The 13,055-nt window shown below is 50.8% G+C and overlaps 1 protein-coding gene across 1 annotated transcript in view; it reads left to right on the top strand.

Moving 5' to 3' along the window:
- The window catches only part of CSMD2 (CUB and Sushi multiple domains 2), a gene marked incomplete at both ends in the record, with an annotated part of 613,548 nt that overhangs the window by 338,114 nt on the left and 262,379 nt on the right, over positions 1-13,055 (top strand).

Here is a 13,055-nt window from a genome sequence, read left to right as displayed (position 1 = left end):
TTTATAAAGGCCCCATAAACTTTCTGAGCCTCCTATTTTTAAATTCTTAACAAGGGGGACATTTGCTTTCCAAGCTATCCTATTTGGATGGCATGGTGATAAGTGAGTGACCCTGCCTGGGGCTAAGGACAGACACCATCATTGTTAATAGCCCAAGGCAGAGCAGACAGGGTGTTCATCTCATGCTAGGTACCGCACTAAAGGAACTACAAACTCGGGGCCCAAGAGGCATCCCCCGCATCACCCTTCCAGGCACCTCCAAACCTCTTGTTGGCCAATGACTGCTAATGCCCATTCCCATAAAAAGGGAGGGAGGAGCCATTCCACAAGGAGTTGTTAAGCACTTGCTAGGTACCAGACACTTGAATAGCCCTAGGACAATAGACGACCCAGATGTAGGCCTCCCTTTAAGGCGTCTGCTGAAGTGGTGAGACAGGGAGCCAGTGAGTGCTAAAGCAAGATGGCGGCCCAAACTGCCATGTGAGCCCAGGGAAGGGAGCATGGGGTCCTCAGAATGACTTGGTTGTTGCCATAGAGTCAGGAAGCAGGGGACAGGGGAGGGAGAGTATGCCTTGAATATGGCTCACACCTGCTCCCCCAACTGGTGCACCAAAGGTTCTTCCTGTAGGAGGTGCCATGGCTACCCTGCCCAAGCACCCCAAACTGGGGGGCTTAAAATAACAGAAATGTGTTCTTGCGTGCTCTGGAGGCTGGAGGTCTGACATGTATATTTCAGCTGGAAAGCCTTCTTCCTGGCCTCTTCCTGGCTTCTGGGGGTGGCTGATCATCATGCACATTCCCATATAATGACACTGGCATATCAGACTAAGGGCCTACCCTACTCTGGTATGGCCCTATCTTAACTTGATCAGATCTTCAAAGACTACTTCCAAATAAGATCATACTTAGAGGTACCAGGAGTCAGAACTTCCACATATCTTTTGGGGAGATTAATTCCACAGGAGACTAACCCACACTTCGTATGTTAGCGCTGTCATACCACAATGTCCCCTAGAGTCAAGATGACATTTGTTCTTTTCCCGTAGTCGGGAGCCGTGTGTCTGTCTGAGGCAGAGCAGTGGACAGAGGATACGGTGGGCGTCAAATGCTGAGTCCAAATCCTGCTTCTGTCGCTTTCGAGCTCTATGGCAGGTCATGGGACCTTTCTGGGTTCTGTTTCTTCATCTGAAATGGAAAAAATAAAACCACTGGACCATGGAGAAATAAGTGAAGATTATTAGATAAAAATATGTGAGAATAAGAAACATTAGGAATTGCAAAGCCTGGGGTGCATAACTGAGTCAATACCTAGGTAGTTAAATTAATGTACTGTTCTGGTGCATAAAGTTATACATAAGCGGCTGTGGCACACTGGAAAGCACCCCCAACAGGGAGTCAGGAGACCTTGATTCAGGTCCCACCACTGCCACCAGCTACTTAGGGAATGGGAGTAGGTTTGGATGCAGAGTTCCTGGGGCTCCCCCATTGCTGACTTCCTGTGGGCATTCAGCAGCAAATGTTCACAGACATGGGAAGAATGAGCCCATGTGTCCACACGCCCTTAATCTGCCCATATTTGGCTAACAATTTGGATAAGACACAAATAGCTTGAGCCTGAGAGAAAGGACAATATCAGTGAGCAGAGAGTGCACAAGGGTTTGGGGGCAAGCCGGTGTGGTAGTACACACCTGTAATCCCAGCTACTCTGGAGGCTGAGACAGGAGGATCACAGGTTCTGAGCCAACCTGGGCAATTTAGTAAGGCCCTGTCTTTTTTTTTTTTTTTTTGTGGTACTGGGGTTCCTGGAAGCCCTTCTACCCCCGGGCTACACTCCCAGACCTATTTTTACATTTTTATTTGGAAACAGGGTCTCCTAAGCCAGCGCGCGTGGCTGGCCTCGAACCTGCGTGATCCTCCTGTCTCTGCCTCTCAAGCACGGGGATTACAAGCGTGCGCCACCACGCCCGGCCGTGAGGCCCTGTCTTAAAATAAAATAAGGCCCTGGTTTTGATCCTAGTACTTCAGGGAATTAAAAAAAAAAGGAAAAATAATAAAAGTCCAGAGCTCTAGAGTAGATGGAACTATTGGCTAAATGACTGGTATAATATGAAATGGAAATAATATTTTAAAATTAGCTGCTAGAATGTATCCCAGGGAGTTAGTTGTGCTTTATTCTGCTCTGATCAGGCATTAGAGGACTGAGCTCAGATGTGGGGACCCCGGCTTGGCCTAGATACAGAGAGGATTTAAGCCAATCCCTGTGAGAAGTGTTTGCGACCTCTGGATGTTTATCAAGGGGAAAGGTAGGCTCCGGAGACTGAAGAGCTGTGGCCAAATATTTGAAGGGTTGTCACATGGGGAAGAGGACTTCGTTTTGTTTGGTGTGATCTCGCTGGAAAAGTTAAGGGACGTGACATTTGTTGAAAGCCTACTGTGTGCCAGAAGCTTTCTGTTCACCCTCTCAGGGTTTTCAAACAGCTTCATGCAAGGACTTAGGGCAGCCCTGGGGACCACCCCAGGGCGATAGGGGATTTCTGCAGGGAGAGCTCTGGCCCTGCCTCCATTTTCTTCTCCTTTCTTCTCTTTTGCTCCTGTAAGCTTTATTTAAGAGAGGATTCACAGCTGAACACAGGTTTGAGAGCCCCGGCTTTGTCTCCCTTGCAGTGTTCACAACTGTAGCCCAGCCGCTCCTTTATAGATGAGACATCTGAGGCTCAGCGGGGCGAGGTAACCTGCTTGAGGTCACAGGCACGTCTGGGAAGTGGCGGGGCTGGGATTCAAGCCCACATCTCTGGCTTCAAAGCCCATGATTTATACTCTACTAGGAGCCTCCCAACATTACAGAATTTTAATACTTTACAAAATCTTCAAGCTTTTACCCTGATCAAATGCACCGTAGCACGTGAGTCTGAATTCCAGGTCGCTGGAGGTTGGAGTTTTTGTTCATTTGCAACTTTGTCCATTTCATGGAACCAACATTGACTTTTTTTGTACTTTTATTGGTATGCTATAATTATATATCATAATGTGGTATAGAGTGATAGGAATGTGCGTGTAGACACACCTGGTGTGTATCCCTCATGCGGTGTATGAATGCTGCTCACGGACCAGGCGTCAGCAAGACCCTAGTCTTCTTGGACCCGTGACAAATGAGGAAGGACAGTCTGGGTGTTTGGAGGCCTGGCTAAACCCCACGGCTGCGTGGGGCTCTGTGCACAGAGGCAGCGGGTTCTGTGAAGATAAAACAGACCCTGGAATTGGATCAGACCTGCCGAATCCCAGCATGGTCCCAGCTGTGTGACCTTGGGAAAATCACGTGATCTCTCTGGGCCTCGGTTTTCCCACTCACAAAAAAGAAATAATAATGCCAGCCTCATGGCATTGCAGTAACAGTGAAATGAATCCCAGAAAGCTCCTGGCACACCATCTGGCATTGAGTCAGTACCCTCCACTTGGTGGTCACCAAAATTTCTCTCCACCCAAACTTTCCAGGTCCCCTGTCCTCAGGCTTGGCCTGGGTCTGCCCTAGGTGGCCCATGCTGGCTCTGACAGGCCCTGGTTTGAGACCCCTGGCACTCCCCACAGGGCCCCACCCCCCAGACTGGCTGGGAAATGAGAGGATTCACTTGGCACAGAGTAAGGTATGGAGGCAGATGTGGCAGGAGGCAGAGGCACCTCTCAAGGCCTTGAGGCTTCCTAATGTCTTGTGGGAAGAACCTGGGAAAATTTAAACCAAGAGGGCCTGCTATAGGTAGTCCGCATCTTTAATTCCAGTACTTGGAAGGCTGAGATAGGAGCATTGCATGTTCAAGATAAGCCTCAAAGTGAGACCCTCACTCTGAGGCTTAGAGAGACCTTCAGCAAAATAAAATAAAAAATCAGCCAGGCATGGTGGTGCATGCCTGGAATCTCAGTACTTGGGAGGCTGAGACAGGAGGATGACAGGTTTGAGGACAGCGTTAGCAAGTAGTGAGACACTTATCAACCTGGTGAGACCCTGTTTCAAAAAAAATAAAAACAAAATGGGGCTGGGGTATATCTTGGAGGTAGAATGCCTCTGGGTTAAATCTCTAGTTCCACAAATAAACGCAAAGAGAGCCTGTCTTCCTTCTGGATCCTTTTGCCTAATGTTTTTGTTTGAGGAGAAACCATCAGTCTTACGCATTGGTGGTGAGGAGCCCCCGCTGCAATGAAGGGGTGATAGGCTGAGTCTCCGGGGCCCAAGGGAACTCCTCGCCCACCTCCACCTCTTGGTCCTCCACCACCTCCCGCCTTTCCACCTGCTGCCTGGGGCCTCACTGCCCCTTCTCGGGGTCCATCCTCAGCTGCCAGTCCTCTTATTCTGGTACCTTCGGAACTTAATGAAATCCATTCCAGTTTCAACTTCAACCTGAACCCTAGTGACTTCAGCATCTGTCCCCAACTGCATTTCTGTCCACATGTTTATAACCTCAGACATCTCAAACCCATTTCTACTAGTCAGCCAGGGCTGCCATAAAGTACCACAGAGCAGGAGTTTAAACAGTGGACATTTCCGTATTCTCACAGTTCTAGAGCCTGGAAGTCTAAGATCAAGGCCTTGGCTGATTTGCTTCCTGGTGAGGGCTTTCTTCCTGGCTTGCAGACTGCTGCCTTCTCCCCATGCCTTCGTATGGTCTTTCCTGAGAGAGAGCACAAGCTCTTATGTTTCTTTTTATAAAAACAGAATCTGCTGGACAAGGTGGCACTAGCCTATAATCCCAGCACTTTGGAGGCTGGGAGAAGAGGATAACAGGTTATAGACCAGCACACAGTAATTTAGAAAGACCTTTTTTTGAAATGAAAAATAAAAAGGTGCTGGGGTTGGTGGCTCACGCCTGTAATCCTAGGACTTGAGAGGCTGTCCCAGGAGGATCACAGGCTTGAGGCCAGCCTCGGCAACTTACTGTCACCTTCAGCAACTTAGCAAAACCCTGTTTCAAGGTAAAATAAATTTTAAAAAATGCAGGGAATATAGTTCAGAAGGAGACTGCCCCCGGCCACCACAAAAACATACAAATCCTGTTGGATCATGCCCCCCCTTATGACTTTATTTAACCTTAATCTCTCCCTTAGAGGCCCCAACTCCAAATACAGCCACACTAGTGGTTAAAGGCCTCAGCATACATATTTTTGGAGACATAAGCATTCTGTTTATAACACTGTCCAAAACTAAGCTCACCATCATCCACCCTGCACCTGTGCCCCTACACATACCCCCCCCAACCAGGCCTCTCCTGGACTCCTCCTTCCCCTCCCACCTCTAACTCCTCACTGTGGTTAAGCTCCTCCCCCTGCACCTCTCACTTTGCTGAAGGCACCACCCCCGCCCTGCCTCCTCTCCCCATTCATCTGCCACATGGGTGACAATGATCTTCCCAGAATCGAAGGCTGGCACAGCTCTCTCCTATTAAAAAAAAAAATTAATGATGGCTTCTCATTGACTTGAGGGTAAAGTACAAAAATCTTTCTTATGGTATCTCATGCTCTTCCTGATAATAGTTCCAGACTAAGTTCTGGCTCCTAGGCTCCCACTCCAGGCAAAGATCACGGTTTAGTAACCGCTCCAATCTTACAGGGCCTGGCCCAGAAAAGCTTTGCAGAATTAAATTGCAATAACTCTCTGCATAGCTGTGCAGCTTCCTGGGCTCCCTCCCAGTTCCCAAGAGCCCATGCATTCTCTGCCATCCCTATAGGCTCTGGAGTTGAAAAAACCCAGCTTACAATCAGGCTCTACCATGGAGCCCCCGGGAGCCAGTCTCTCATCATCTGTGAGCTTGAGTTCCCTAGTCTGTGAAGAGGGGCAAGCTCACCAGGTCTCCTGAGGCCTCAGTGTCCTGCAGCAGCTGGCACTAGGCCTGGCATTAGGCAACACCAGGCTGAAAGCCTCCTCCCTTCCTCTTCTTTCCCTGGCCTGCAGGCCTGCAGCTCTTCCAACCTGCACTATTGCCCAAAGCTTCACTATTACTTCTGGCCCCATCTTGGTTCTCCATTTAGCCCAGCTCCTCGGGAATTCCATACTCATTTGACTTCTTGGCCCAAGAATGGGGGGGAGCTGGGAGGTGATGTTCTGCCCGACAGCATGTGGCATTGGAGGGCAGAGACCTTCCACCTCCATGTCCATCCTGTCCAAGGCATCCCTGGCCCCATCATCATCAGTACTCCCCAATTCTGCAAAGGGATGCTACCTTGGGAACAGACAGGGCCTCTTCAGTATCATCCCCCTCCCCCAATAAAAGCATGAGCCCAAGTGGGAAAACTGGAGCATTTCCTTTCCAGAAATTCTTCTAGTTCTGCTTGTCACGCTCCTAGGTCAGGGGAGGGGAGGAGATTCAGGATCTGTCAATAACTGAGCACTCAGAGCCCAGAAACTCAGTCTCCCTTCATGGGGGCGGCCAGCTGTGGGAGATGCATTCATAGTTGCAATTGCTTTGCTTCCCAGTAGAACAAGAAATATTTAAGGAACAGGCAATTAGCACTTACCAGAAACATTATAAAATTACACACAACTTGCTAACAAGTTTTCACATCAATCTGGAAGTCTCCGTGCTTCCTGGCTGGAGCCTGGAATCTGGCAGCCGGAGGCTCCGTCTGGGAGGCGAGAGCTGGGATAGACGCTGCCCCTGGAGACACAGAAAGGCAGGGCATTAGAGACTATGCAGAGAGGGATGCCCAGTGGTCCAGGCACTCAGGATGCCCAGTGGTCCAGGCTCTCGGGTTAAAGATGAGGTCATTGGTTGACTTAACATTTTCTATGGCCCTACGATGTGTGGCAGACACTGGTCAGGACACTGAGTTTCCAAGATAAGACCAGCTCTCTGCTTTCACCTAATTCATAATCTGTTTTCACCAGCATGGAGTAAGTGCTAGAGGGATGGGCAAATAAAAGGAGGGCAGCTAACCTTGCTCCAAGCCATCAGGGAAGGCTCCCTGAAGGAGCCAATGTCAGAAACTGTGACTTGCTTGAAGGGTGGTAAGGAGGTTTTCAGGCATCTCTGGGAGAAGGGACAGGTTGACTCAGGAAGCTGACAGGCAGATGGGGTTGTAGCTAAAATCTCCATAGGAATAAATTTTGGGAGCAAGTAGGAAGGAGAGAACTGAGACTTGCTGTCTGCTGGCAGTGCCCATGCCACTCTCCCTCTGGAACATCCTTGGTGATGGACACAGCTGGGCCTCCTCAAAGAGATGGAGATGGAGCCGGGCTTGGAAGGAGGCCATGGGTGGCAGCTCAGCACCACTGGCCCTCTCCCTTCTGTATACAGACTCCTCTTGCAGATGTCAAGCAAGCCCCTCCTCTGCTATTTCCAGAGCATCGCTACTTTTTGTCTGGTCCCCATAAACCGGGAGAGCCAAACATTCCCTCTCTGTCCAGGAATAACACTTGGTAGGTTCCTTAGACACTCAGTGAGTTCCCAGAATATCTTTGAAGGGTTTTCAAGCAGCAGCGGCCTCCTCTCAGATGACCCAGAGGATCCAGTCTGCTCTGGCTCCTGGGGGCTGGGCTGGCGAGCAGCAGAGGATGCTGTAGCATTGCAATTTTGGCAGGAGATCATTTGTCAATGAGACATGCTCTCGATTTAGGGGCTTTCAAAAATGGTAAGTTTCAGTTTGGGGCAAATGCAGACAGCTTGGAAGAAAGCTAATTGTGTTTCCTTTTCATATTTACAGCTATTTCCCAGCTTCCTTTCTCCACCAGGACAGTGTAGAGGAAGGAGATGAGGAGGGAAAATGCTGCCCATTTTGTCCATTCACCTCTCCATCCCATTCATGAAAACCGTGGGCACTGAGATGCATGGGTCCCCTGGGGTACATATATAGATGCATGAGCTCTCACTCTCTAGCACCAGCCATGGAAAAATGGAGTGGGGTATGGTACTAAGGAAATATAGTCATGCCTAGGGTGCCGTCCTGAGGCACTGAAGATGTCCCGGTCACTTGCTAGGCATTTGTGCCGATTAAACAGTAGATCCGGAGAGCTTAGTATGCATGCAGCACAGGACTCAGTTCTGGCACTACCAAGAGCAGAGGGGATGGGCTCCTGGCTTTGAGGAGCTGATGCCCTACAAGATAAAGCTGAGCAATTGGTTGCTAATTCCACCCAGCCCTTCGTGGTCTCCCTCAGAGCATCGCTCTGGCCTCGCCTCTCCTCACCATCACCTGAACTTCCCACCAGGGTGAGCTCTGGACTCTCCTCCAAATTCCAGGCTCTCATCCCTTTCCCCTTTCCTACTGCCTGCCTTCCCTCCTTCTCTCCATCCTCCCCTCCGGTACCATCTGGGTGCCCTCTCTGTGCCCCGCAGTCTACTAGAGGCTGGGGCACAGACATTTCAAAAACATGGCCTGGGTCCCTGAGAAACTTGCCATATAACAAAGAAATGCATGTCCAAACATGGAGCGCCAGGCCTCAGCAGACACGTCCAAGGCACCAGGAGCCCCTGAGTCTGCCTGGGTGGTTCCAGGAAGAACCTAGAAGCAACACACCTGCACTGGCACTGAAAGGTGCTTCTCCATCCAGCAGGCAAGCAAGGGCATTCCTTTAAGGAAGAGTGGGCAGCAGGTGTCCAGTGAGACCCAGTGGGGCTCTGCAAATTAGGGTGACAATACTAACAGTGCTGACTGTAGCCCACTAGGGACTGGTTATGTCCCACACACCAGACATTTTGATAGTTATCTGTCACACATCAGCTCATTCAATGCTCCCAGCAGCCCTGGAAGGTGATGTTAATCATTATCATTTCCACTGTACAGATGATAAGACTAAGGCTCAGAAAGAGTAAGTCCTGTGCCCCAAGACTATCACGTAGTGTCAGAGCCAAGACTTCGATCCAGGACTTAGTGAGCTCAGAGCCCTCGCCCCTCATTGCTGGACCTTTTTGCCTCCCTATGATTTTGTTTTGTTTTGTGGGTAGGAATCTCAGGAAGGGTGATGGTCAAAGATGAGACTGCTGCCTTCCTTCCCTCCTCTCCATCCTCCCCTCCATCTCCCTCTGGTACCATCTGGGTGCCCTCTCTGTGCCTCGCAGTCTACCAGAAGCTGGGGCACAGACATTTCAAAAACATGACCTGGGTCCCTGAGAAACTTGGGACACAAGTAGGAGCAGAGGGGAGGCAAGGGTTGCTGAGGAGTTGGTGTTCAACCCTGTGGATTTTAGGAAGCTGTAAAAGAATCTGTATGCAGGGGGCAGTGTAATCAGGCTCTGAAACTGCCTCCCCTGCCACCGTCCAGGCTGCTGGTCAGGGCTCTACCTCTTCCGTTCCCTTCAGCATCGCACTGGGAATGTGCCCCTCCCCGCCTGACTGTGAGTTCTCTGAGCACGGGGGACAGGGGTCAGGCAGCTCTGCCTCCTCCGTGCTTAGCATGGCAGATGGCAGTTTTCTGCAATAAATATTAGTTGAACTCAAGCATTAAACAGAATATTCTCCAAGTTCCGGGCATGTCTGCCTTTGTGGGGCTTACCTTGAAGAGACAGGGAGACCAGAAACAGGGGACCCTCCTGCGTCAAAATAGCAAGTGCCAGGAGGTCAGATTAGTCCTTTCCCCACCACTGTACCCCCAGAGTCTAGGACAGAAGTCAGTAAAATACTTGCTGGTGACTACACAAACCTCCAGAGGAGCAGTCAGCTTTGTGAAGGAAGAATGGGGTTCCAAGGGAGAAAAGAGGTGGCTACGTCTCAGATGTGTGGTCAGAGTGAGCGTATTGGCGAGGCAATGGCTTGAGCTAAGGCCTCTCGGTGAAGAGTTGGTCCTGTGAGGGGAGGAGGGGGAAGCTGAGGCTCAGCCCAGGGCACGGGGAAGAAGTATAGGGAAAATGGCGTCCCACCATCTGGAAAGGCAGCAGACGGCCGCCCGGGCCAGGACTCCCCTCTCCCCCCACGCTGTGCCGCCCAGAGCCCATCAAATCGCCAGTGAATTTATAGAGACACATGATGCAGTTTCTTCTGTATAGACGTTGTCATAAAGGAGGATTCCAATTTAGTGTTAGAAATTGAAAAACCCAGGAGAAAACTAGGAAGGTTTGATCACAGATGTTACGGATGAGACAGCCGAGAAGGGGGAAAGCAAGTCTGGTAAGGCCCGTCCGTGACGCGGTTCTGCCATCTCTGGCTTCCCTGCTTGCTTGGGTAGGCGAAAGCAGAAAGAGAGGAGAAAAACGCTTATAAAATAGTATTATATTCAACTGGATAACAGGAAATTGCATGCATGATTTTCCTCCAAGTCCAAATTCTATTTATCTATTTGTAATTCTGAGCCTTGACATCGGACTTGGCTAGCACCTGACTAGGAGGGCCAAGGGCAGGGCCTGAGGCAGGGTGTGGGGCCCAGGGTGCCCTGTGCAGGAAGGCAGCAGCCCTGGGCTATGTATTCTCTAAGGGGTGGGGGTGATAATGGGCTTGGAGGGGAGGCCCAGGCTGGCAGGAGAGGTGGTGGAGGGACAGGAGCGAACCGCCGCCCTCTCTGCCGCCCTGGAAGAAGCTCCAACCCTCACCACCCTGCTTTGTGCTTCCTCTCCCCGCCTCCCAGCCTGCACTGTGTGGCTGGTGCATCCTCCTCTACCCGGAGCTCTTTGCAAATGCTCCCTTGTGCGTGTTCTTCCCTTGAGAAGGTCACAGCTCCACAGCAGCCCTGTCCAGGGCAGCAGCTCATTTCCCTGCACCCTGGGCTCCTCTCCACGGCCTCTCTGCCTGTGAGACCTTCTTCATCCCTGGGCCGCCTCCAGCTGGGCCACCTCTGCCCTTCATCATCGTGGCACTGGTCCCCTGGTCTCGTCCTCTCTACTCCAGGCCTGATGCCACCTCGTCTCCCAGCCCTTGCCCTTCTCGCTGCCGCTCACAGCGCCCTGCCCTGGCTGCCACTGGGCCTCATCCATCACCCAGCAGGCACCTCTGAAATCTCAGGGCAGCAGGTCTTGCTGGGGTCCTTTGTCCCTCAGCATGTTCATTTGTGTTTGTTCATCAAGGCCCCCTCCTGCTCACCAGCCTTTCCTCAACTTCTCTGTTTCCTCATCTCCTCCTGCTCCTTTCGCTTGTTTTCTTCTTCAGTGGAAGCCCCTGGGCTGTCACTCAGCCATGCTTTCACCAGTGACTCCAACCCCTTTTCCCCACTGTCCTATTTCTCCAAACCAGCCTCGCCCCTTCATTCATCTCGAAGCCCCTGCTTCAGGTCTGCAATGACCAAGTCATTCTGGGCTCCTGAAACAAGGACAGAGACTGGTGCCCTGCAAGAGGGTGTTCCCTAGCCTCGCCCTCCGGGGACCCATGTGCATGGACACCCACCCAGCATCGTTCTCCTCTTTTCCAGAATGACCACAGCAGGACTCTTGTCAACATCAAGTCCTTGTTGCCTTGACTGGTATCCCATTTTTTCCAAGGATCAGAACCTCCTGATCCACTTAGGAAAAAGGCCTGTGTCTGCAGGATTCCCTTCAACCTCCATCTACCCTACCTGAAAACTCCTTGTCGCTCCTGTCGGCCATGGAGGGAGTCCCTCTGGTCTCTAACTCCTGCATGCCCAGGGTCCCTGGTCCTGCCTTCTCTGGCCTCAGGCCAGTATTCCCATCTCTCCTCCATTTTCCCAGTTAACACTTCCACCTCCCTCTCTCCCTCCCTCCTTCTTTCACTCAGACCCTTTCTCTCCCTCTTTCTCTCTTCCTCTCTCCCTCCCTCACCCTTTCCTTCTTCTTCCCTCTTTTCCTTTCTCTCCTTTCTTCTTTCTCTCTCCCCCTTCCCTCCCTCCCTTTGTTCTTCTCTAGCACTTAAATGTGGTCAAGTTTCCTTTCCTCTTTTCCTTCATTGCCAAGAAAGGCTTTCTTTGAAAACCATCCACTCCGCTCTTCCCCCCAATATGCCTTCCAATTCCTCTGCTGGTCTTGACCCCTTCATGCCCCTGAGTCTGTACCCATTGGCATTGGCAGTGACCCTTCCACTGACCCACCTTCCATCCTTCCTGAAGTCCCCTGCAGCATGGAGCCTGTGCATTGCTTGCAGAAGCTCATTCTCCCCGAAGCCTGTGTGACCCCATGCCCCTGGTATCTCAGGCAACCGAGCTGCCGCTCTCTGGGACGACCCTGATGTCCTGTCCTGGCCAGCTCCTCTTCACACCTCCCTTGGTTGGGCTCATTCTTCTCCCGGCTGTTTTCACATCATTGAACTAAATTCCCATTCTGTATTTCTAGACCAAAGTTCTCCCCTGAAATTAAAATCCATATAGCTATTTTCTACTAGATAATTCCACTTGGAGGTACCACCAGCACCTCAAAACTCAGCATACCTAGTGGTGACTCCCCATGCAGATCCACACCTCCCCCTGCATTCATGTCTCAGTGAAGGTCCACCCTGATGCCCAGGCCAGGCCCCTCAGGCAGGGCACACCCTACCCACCCTTCCTTCACCCTGTACCTCACTCCCAATATGGCCATGCTTCTTCCTGCTTTAGATGTCTCAAATCTCCCTGCCCCTCTCCATGCCCTCTACCCACACCCAGGCAGAACACCTCCAAATGATTGTGGGCCTCCCAGAGTCACGGAGGTGGAGCTTGCATCTTTCCTTGTCTCCTGACACCTGCCCTGGGGTCCAGCACAGCAGCTCACATTAAATGGCCACTCAGCTGTCTGTTGAATGAATGAATAAGTTCTCTCCTTGCCTCCAGCTGCCCCCAGACATCAGTCAGAGTGATCTTTTCCACCTACAAAATATCAAAGGCTACCGGGCGTGGTGGCAAACGCTTGTTACCCCAGCATTTGGGAGGCAGAGACAGGAGGATTGCGGTTTATGGACAGCTTCAGATACTTAGTGAGGCCCTTTGCAACTCATTGAGACCCTGTTTCAAAATAAAGAATAAAAAAATAGAGCTGGGGGTATAGCTTGGAGGTAGAATGCCCCTGAGTTCCACCCCAATTACTGCCAAAAATTATATATATATATATATATATATATACATACATACATACATACATATATATAAAATCTGTGTGTGTGTGTGTGTGTGTATATATATATATATAATCTCAGAGCTATATAGAATGAAACCCTTTATTGAC

This window comes from Muscardinus avellanarius (assembly GCF_963383645.1).
Source record: "Muscardinus avellanarius genome assembly, chromosome: 3".
NCBI lineage: Eukaryota > Metazoa > Chordata > Mammalia > Rodentia > Gliridae > Muscardinus > Muscardinus avellanarius.
Note: the sequence above shows the minus strand (reverse complement) of the source record. Positions and strands in the feature narration are given on the sequence as shown.